The sequence below is a fragment of the Salmo trutta genome, chromosome 13, assembly GCF_901001165.1.
Source record: "Salmo trutta chromosome 13, fSalTru1.1, whole genome shotgun sequence".
Lineage (NCBI taxonomy): Eukaryota > Metazoa > Chordata > Actinopteri > Salmoniformes > Salmonidae > Salmo > Salmo trutta.
In genome coordinates, this window is record NC_042969.1 from 81,676,093 (window position 1) to 81,684,508 (window position 8,416).

Sequence of the window (8,416 nt, forward strand, 5' to 3'; positions counted from 1 at the left end):
AACTGCTTCTGGATGCTCAACACAAAAAGTACAATCAATGTAAATGTCTATTTTAAGTTTCATCAGGTAATGTTTCGCAGGGTAATACTTATGGATCATTCTGAAAGAGACCTCTTTGACCTTGTTAAAAACAAAGTATTTGTGTGGTAATAACTAGACTTTTTTCCCAACAGATATTAGTGACCAATGTATTCCAGTAAGTTGTGACATAAGGAATGGATACAATCTCCCTTTGAAATAAAGCCCGTATAGATCTGTTGTTCTGAGGGAGTGAGGAGAAACATATTTTCCCTATTGGAGAGTCAACTGGATGAAGCGAGGGTAGGTCAAGAAGGTGAGGTCTGGCTACACCTCTAAATAACATGAGAGTTCCAGATGGAATAGCATCAAAGACTGGCGAACTCTCTAGGTGTTACAGGGGTATTGTAACGAGATAAAAATTCCTCATAATTGAGTAACAGTCCTTCTGCATTAAAAAGCTGACTCACCAGCAGGATATGATTATTGAACCAGTTCTTAAAAAATGATAACATATGCTAGGGGGTTTTAATAGTACTACAAAATAATTCCCCAAAACCAAATTTCTCAAGGGAGAGAAATAGAAACTCATGTTCCACTGTATCGAAGGCTTTATAAAAGTCTAAGAAGACAATAAAACTATCTTCAAAGATTAAATCAGAATAGTCAATAAGGTCTAACACCTCGTCAGATATTATTAGATATATGTCTATTCCTCATGAAGCCAGATTGGGTCTCTTCTATACTTGAGTCCAATACTGCCTTCATTCTTTTTGCAAATATAGAGGCTAATATTTTGTAGTCATTATTGAGCAGACAGATTGGACGCCAATTATCGAGGAGAAGCAAGTCTTTCTTGGGCTTAGGTATTAATGTAATCAGACCTTGAGTCAAACTGGGAGGGAGAGCATTATTTGTAATGCTTTCAGAAAAGACCTCCAACAGAAATGGGGCCAACTGTTGAGAAAAAGTTTTGTAAAACTCAGCAGATATACCATCAGTCCCAGGAGACTTATTATTTTGAAGGTGTTCAATAGAATAAATGATCTCTTCAACTAAAATAGTCATCACAATGTTCCCTCTCAGCTTCCCCAATTGATTTCACATCCCCAAGAGAGTTAAAAAAAAGATTTGAGGAAACTTCAAAATACTTAGAACTATTTAAATTCCTGTAGAAGTTGCAACTAAAGTTAGAGATTAATTTGGGATCATCTGCGATGAGACCATTAATATTTAATTGTTGAATTGTATTATTTTTAGAGTGGTATTTTTCTAACCTGAAAAGATAAGATTAATTTAGTTCACCCTCCTCTAGCCACTTCTTCCTAGATCTGACAAAGGCTCCCTCTGCTTTCAGTTCATACAGGCTCCCTCTGCTTTCAGTTCATACAGGCTCCCTCTGCTTTCAGTTCATACAGGCTCCCTCTGCTTTCAGTTCATACATATCATCCAACTTGTTTTGTAGCTCAAGCAGAACAGACTTGTCCTCCTCTGAGAGACTTTCAACAGGCTTTTGAACAAGAGAGGTGATCTTTGTAATTACACTTTCTTCTTCAGCTCTCCTTGTCTTGGCAAGAAAACTCCCATATTTTCTTAAATATTTTCCAACCTCATATTTAAAAAGCTCCCAGTTATTACTGTTTGAATTGTCACTTATAGCTTTGTTCCAAAAGTGTGTAATTAAATTGTTTATCTCCATTTTGACCAACTCATGTTTTAATATAGAGCTATTAAGGTTCCAGTAGGATGTTCTGCCAAGGCCATTATCAGAGATAAAAAGTTTCATGTTAATATAAATCGCTCTATGATCAGTAAGGGGAGTGGCATTGATGTTAACAGACATACCCTGTTTATCAAAACCTGTAGACACCAGCCAGAAATCTATGCGTGATTGTCTGGATCATGCCTTATTACTCCATGTGAAAGACTTGTCATTAGGAAACTTTACTCTCCAAATATCTATAATATCAAACCTTTCCATAAACTGCCTCAAACTTGTATTCATAGAAGTGGACTGTTCCGGAGGCAATCTATCAATTCAATTATTCGGAGAAATATTAAAATCCCCACCTACTATAAGTAAAGCATTCGGGAACTTGGTTAGCCAATGGAGAATAAGCTTTTCTAAAGATTCAAGTCAGTGAACATTTTCAAGTTTGGAATAGTAACCATAAATGTTGGTAATAATAATGATGATGCTGTCACAGTTGATAACAAGACAAATAAAGTGACCAAAAGGGTCATAGTCGGAGTGCAAAGTACTTCCATTGAAATGATCCTTTAGAGTGGTAACTCCAGCAGAGAGCTCAGAACCATGAGAGAGCCTTACATCATTTCCCCTCTGAGATCTCCAGAAGTTGATGTCGGTAGCAACTGAATGAGACTCTTGAAAAAAATATAAATCTGTTTTAAGCTGTTTGGCAAATAAAAATAATGCTTTGCGTTTTACATTATTTCTTAACCCCCTAGCATTGAGTGAAACTATAGACAACAACAAAGTGGAATATAGAACAAAGTACTATGAGCTAAACAACAATAGCAAATCGAAAAAGAATGAAATGAAACCAGCGTTGCATACCATATAGATATAAATGATTGAGTGAGAATACAATGGGGGCATTCAAGTGGATTCCTCTTGTCAAGTTGATGACCATCATTGGTCAACTCTGGTCTCCTCGACTTTTGTCTACAGTCAGTTGCTTTCGCCTTATCACTCAGGAGCTCATAAAAAAGCCATTTAGATCAGGTGAGACCTTTCAGCTGTGGAGTCTGTGGGTGTGTTCATGCGGTAAGCCTAATGAAGTCGAATGTAGATGAAAGTCAGCGAGTATGGTTGGTTGGTGCATCTGTGATAGCCGAAAGTCGGACATTTGCTGCATTCACGTGCTAGCTAGGAAACTTGGAAATTTCCGACTTGCTAACTGGTTGTAGTTATACATGTGCCGCGTTCAACGAATCAGCAAGTCAGACATTTCTGAGTTTCGTAGTTTCGACTAGCATGTGAACACGTCAACTTTAGTGGTTTTCCAACAGCAAAGCTCAGCTCAGCTCAACATGGCAGTGTCAACATAGCTTCTATTGAGGGCCTCCCGAGTGGCGCAGCGGTCTAAGGCACTGCATCGTAGTGTTGAGGCTTCACTACAGCCTGTGGTTCAATCCCATTACTTGGCTCGTCGTGCTCTAACGACTCCTTGTGGTGGGCCGGGCGCCTGCAAGCTGTCAGTGTTTCCTCCGATAATTTGTTGCGGTTGACTTCTTGGTTATAAGACGCTTGGCGGGTCATGTTTCGGAGGATGCATGACTCGACCTTTGTATCTCCCGAGCTCGTTGGGGAGTTGCAGCGATGAGACAAGATCATAATTGGATCACAATTGAATATCACAAAATTGTGGAGAAAAAAGGGGGTCAAATTACTAAAAAATGAAATATAAAAAAATACGTATTGCTTGTTTATATATATATTTAAAAAACTCAGTATAAATGTTGAAATAAAACTTTTCTATAACCCATATTATACACTCACAAATTGAAAACATATGTGTAAAATTTATAAAATTATAAAAATGTAAAATTATCACTTTCATGTGTATCCCCTGTAGCTTTAGAATCTCAGCCAATTTCGCAGCACACTGTGCCAATTCATGCTCGGAAATCGTGAGACAGAACAATATGTCCTCGTGAATAGCATCCCCCGACATGTATAGACAACAAAAGTCAATGCATGGGCATCTAGGCCCTCACAGGTAACGTTCATTTGGAGAGCATAAGCTGGGGAGTTTTTGAGTCGTTCAGTCAGAGCATAAATTCTTTGTTTAAAAGTGTTATCTGAGTATTGATGTGATTTTCTGTGCCTCTGCCTCCCCACACATTGTTTTTACCATATCAATTGTGGCCGGTAATATCAAAGTCTCTGCAATAGTGTGTGGTTTCATAGCCTAGCCATTCACCAAGGGAATGATTCAATTGCAACGGTGCGGCCTTTTCCCATGATTTAAGGGCGCTCTCTCATAGAATTTTATCTTTTTAGATTGGATTAATTTCGATTTTTAAAACCCAGAGGTCATAAGAACAAAAGTATTTTTATGCGTCAGGTAATTCTTCAGTCAGGTAATTGTTCCTTCACATTTTGTCATGGCTGTCATGGATATTTATTTATTTTATTCAACTAGGCAAGTCAGTGAAGAACAAATTCTTATTTTCAATGAGGGTCTAGGAACAGTGAGTTAACTGCCTTGTTCAGGGGCAGAACAACAGATTTTTACCTTGTCAGCTCGGGGATTCGATCTAGCAACCGTTTGGTTACTGGCCCAATGTTCTAACCACTAGGCTAGGTTATGTGCAAAAACACCACTTCAGAGCAAATAAATCTGATCTGAGCGTCCAGAAAGAGGTTGCATATGGAGGATGGGGTTTGTATCAGTATTCAGAGCCACAATGGCTGCGTTTACACAGACAGCCCAATTCTGATATTTTTTCCACTAATTGTTCTTTTGACCAATCACATCAGATCTTTTTCAGTTCTGATCTGATCGGTCAAAAGACCAATTACTGAAAAAAGATCCGAATTGGGCTGCCTGTGTAAACGCAGCCGTATGGAGGTGGTATTGAACTGGAAGTTCAAAGATCAGATTCCATGTATTTTTTGGTGTTTACACATTAGGTAATATATAGGTATGCAAATAATTGGCAAAATATCTGAATTAGGTTGCTTGTGTAAAGGCAGCCATTGTTGCACAGCAGTTGAATGTACACTGAGTATACAAAACATTAAAATAAGCTGATCTTTCCATGACATATACTGACCAGGTGAATCCAGGTAAAAGCTATAATACTTTATTTATGTCTCTTGTTAAATTCACTTGGATAAGTGTAGACGAAAGGGAGATACCTAGTCAGTTGTCCAGCTGAATGTATTCAACTGAAATGTGTCTTCTGCATTTAACCCAACCCCTCTGAATCAGAGAGGTGGGGGGGGGGGCTGCCTTAATTGACATCCACGTCTTCAGCGCCCGGGGAACAGTCGGTTAACTTCCTTGCTCAGGGGCAGAACGACAGAAGGGAGGAAGACAGGTTAAAGAAGGATTTTTAAGCCCTGAGACAATTCAGACATGGATTGTGTATGTGTGTCATTTAGAGGGTGAATGGGCAAGATAAAAGAGTTAAGTGCCTTTGAAGCGCACAGGAGGTTGGTGGCATCTTAATTGGGGAGGATGGGCTTGTGGTAATGGCTATAGGGGAACAGGTGGAATGGTATCAAATACATCCAGCACATGGTTTCCATGGTTTCCATGTGTTTGATGTCATTCTATTCGCTCTGTTCCAGACATTATTATGAGCTGTCCTTCCCTCAGCATCCGCCTGTGTTGAACAGTGTATGGTAGTAAGTGCCAGGCACCTATTGCAACGCTGCTGAGTTTTCACGCTCAACAGTTTCCCGTGTCTATCAAGAATGGTCCACCACCCAAAGCTCATCCAGCCAACTTGGAGTCAACATGGGCCAGCATCGCTGTGGAATTCTTTCAACACCTTGTAGAGTTCATGACCCGACGAACTGAGGCTGATCTGAGGGCAAACTCAATATTAGGAAGGTGTTCTTAATGTTTTGTACACTCTGTGTATATGCGGCACTGCTCCTAATGTCTTAATAAGTTTGACATGAGAAGTATTGGTTCTTGCGTGTATCACTTACGCCCACTGGTGGATTTCAGCATTCATTTCCCCTCAGAACATTCTGAAACAGTGAATCTGAGTGCTAAACAATTGTGTGTTTGTGTATGTGTGTGTGTGTGTGTGCGTGTGTGTGTGTGTGTGTGCGCGTGCGCGTGTGTGTGTGTGTGCGTGTGTGTGTGCGTGTGTGCGTGCGTGTGCGTGTGTGCGTGTGTGTGTGGGTGGGGAATAGCAAGCCTCTAGACTATTGAGGTGCACCCAGAGTCTGCTGTTCTGTAGTGATTTAATGTCGTCTGATACAGGGGCAGGTCTGTTGCTGCTATGATGCAGAGGATCCTCTAGAGGGCGATGTGACTCCACAGCACCTCAGACATACTGACAGATAGACAGACATGGCTCCTTGGGAAGCCCAGAGGTTTCCATGGTTCCCATGGCATCAATAACACTGACACACTCACAGCTGAGCGTTGCCGTGTGGGTGGGAGAGTTAGTTATTGACACAGAACAGATGTTGCCTGCTAGTTGTCAGGACTAAGGAGAACCATTGACACTCAGTTTATCAGGGGAATTAACTTTAAAGTGGTTAGTTGAAAAAGCAAGATTGTGGTTGTTCTCAGCTGTCCGGTTCTTTCATGAACGTGCAGATGAAGGAGAGGAGACAAGGTGAAGACACGTCTTTAGACTTTGTCTCCTTTCCTACATGCACCCTTGATCAGTCTTTTGACAAGGGCATATTTATCTAGCAGATACAGTTTTAGAGGAATTACACAGCCTCTGCAGCTGTTCCACTGTGCTGCAACCCAGTAGGGAACTACTACAGCACTGTTCACAGCCTCCTCTTCGTCTAACCAAAGAGCACAGGCTCCTCTCCCTCTAGCCAAGGAGCACAGACTCCTCTTCGTCTAGCCAAGGAGCACAGACTCCTCTTCATCTAGCCAAGGAGCACAGACTCCTCTTCGTCTAGCCAAGGAGCACAGGCTCCTCTCCCTCTAGCCAAGGAGCACAGACTCCTCTTCGTCTAGCCAAGGAGCACAGACTCCTCTTCATCTAGCCAAGGAGCACAGACTCCTCTTCGTCTAGCCAACCTCTCCCTCTAGCCAAGGAGCACAGACTCCTCTCCCTCTAGCCAAGGAGCACAGACTCCTCTTCGTCTAGCCAAGGAGCACAGACTCCTCTTCGTCTAACCAAAGAGCACAGACTCCTCTTCGTCTAGCCAAGGAGCACAGACTCCTCTTCGTCTAGCCAAGGAGCACAGACTCCTCTTCGTCTAGCCAAGGAGCACAGACTCCTCTTCGTCTAGCCAAGGAGCACAGACTCCTCTCCCTCTAGACAAGGAGCACAGACTCCTCTTCGTCTAGCCAAGGAGCACAGACTCCTCTCCCTCTAGCCAAGGAGCACAGACTCCTCTCCCTCTAGCCAAGGAGCACAGACTCCTCTCCCTCTAGCCAAGGAGCACATACTCCTCTCCCTCTAGCCAAGGAGCACAGACTCCTCTCCCTCTAGCCAAGGAGCACAGACTCCTCTCCGTCTAGCCAAGGAGCACAGACTCCTCTCCGTCTAGCCAAGGAGCACAGACTCCTCTTCGTCTAGCCAAGGAGCACAGACTCCTCTTCGTCTAGCCAAGAGCACAGACTCCTCTTCGTCTAGCCAAGGAGCACAGACTCCTCTCCCTCTAGCCAAGGAGCACAGACTCCTCTTCGTCTAGCCAAGGAGCAGAGACTCCTCTTCGTCTAGCCAAGGAGCACAGACTCCTCTCCCTCTAGCCAAGGAGCACAGACTCCTCTTCATCTAGCCAAGGAGCACAGACTCCTCTTCGTCTAGCCAAGGAGCACAGACTCCTCTTCGTCTAGCCAAGGAGCACAGACTCCTCTTCATCTAGCCAAGGAGCACAGACTCCTCTTCGTCTAGCCAAGTAGCACAGACTCCTCTTCGTCTAGCCAAGAAGCCAATATCGGTGCGTGGGTAAAATCACTGGGAAGCCAGAAAAAAAGCCATTTGACAATCTATGTGTTGAACTATTTAGTTCAATCAACGTAAGCTAGGTATGTGTCTGTCCATGGTATTGATTTCTGTGTGTGTGTCGTGTGTGTGTGTGTAGCTGCAAGTAGAAAAACTGTTGACTTACGCCAATGCCATCCTTCTCTTTCATGTTGCCTAAACCGTCTATGACTCTGTTATACAATACAGGCTTGTAGTTTTTGTTGTCCTAGGTTTCCTGGCTAAATTGTTTACTTGCTAGCCTAACTTCCTTTCATGTTCAGCAATGTGCCAGGCCAGCTAGTTAACATTAGCATACTACATCTAGCTACATGTTGAACTTCCATCCTCTCAGGTCTGGGGCACAATGTATGAATTAATGGTTAGATCACAATCACCGTTATAATCATTAGCCAGTACGGAGAATTAAGTAAAACCACAAGTCCAAATCCCTTTCTCCATCCATGGCTAATTTAGGAAAGGGAGATTTTATCTACATAGCTAGCCACCGGAAGACAACAATACAACGAGATGCAACAATTCAAGTTTATTTCTGTCAATGATGTTTGGCTTCTGATATGAATTGATTGGTCCGAAGCTAAATCCACACTGGCTTCTCTTTACACTGTTTTTTGGTGCACCAGGACCATTCACAGCTGAGCTTAGCTCAACGCTGACTGGCTATATGCTTGCTGGCTTTCCTTGCATTCAAGGCAATGAGCGACAACAATGTCATACTCTTTTTGACCAGACA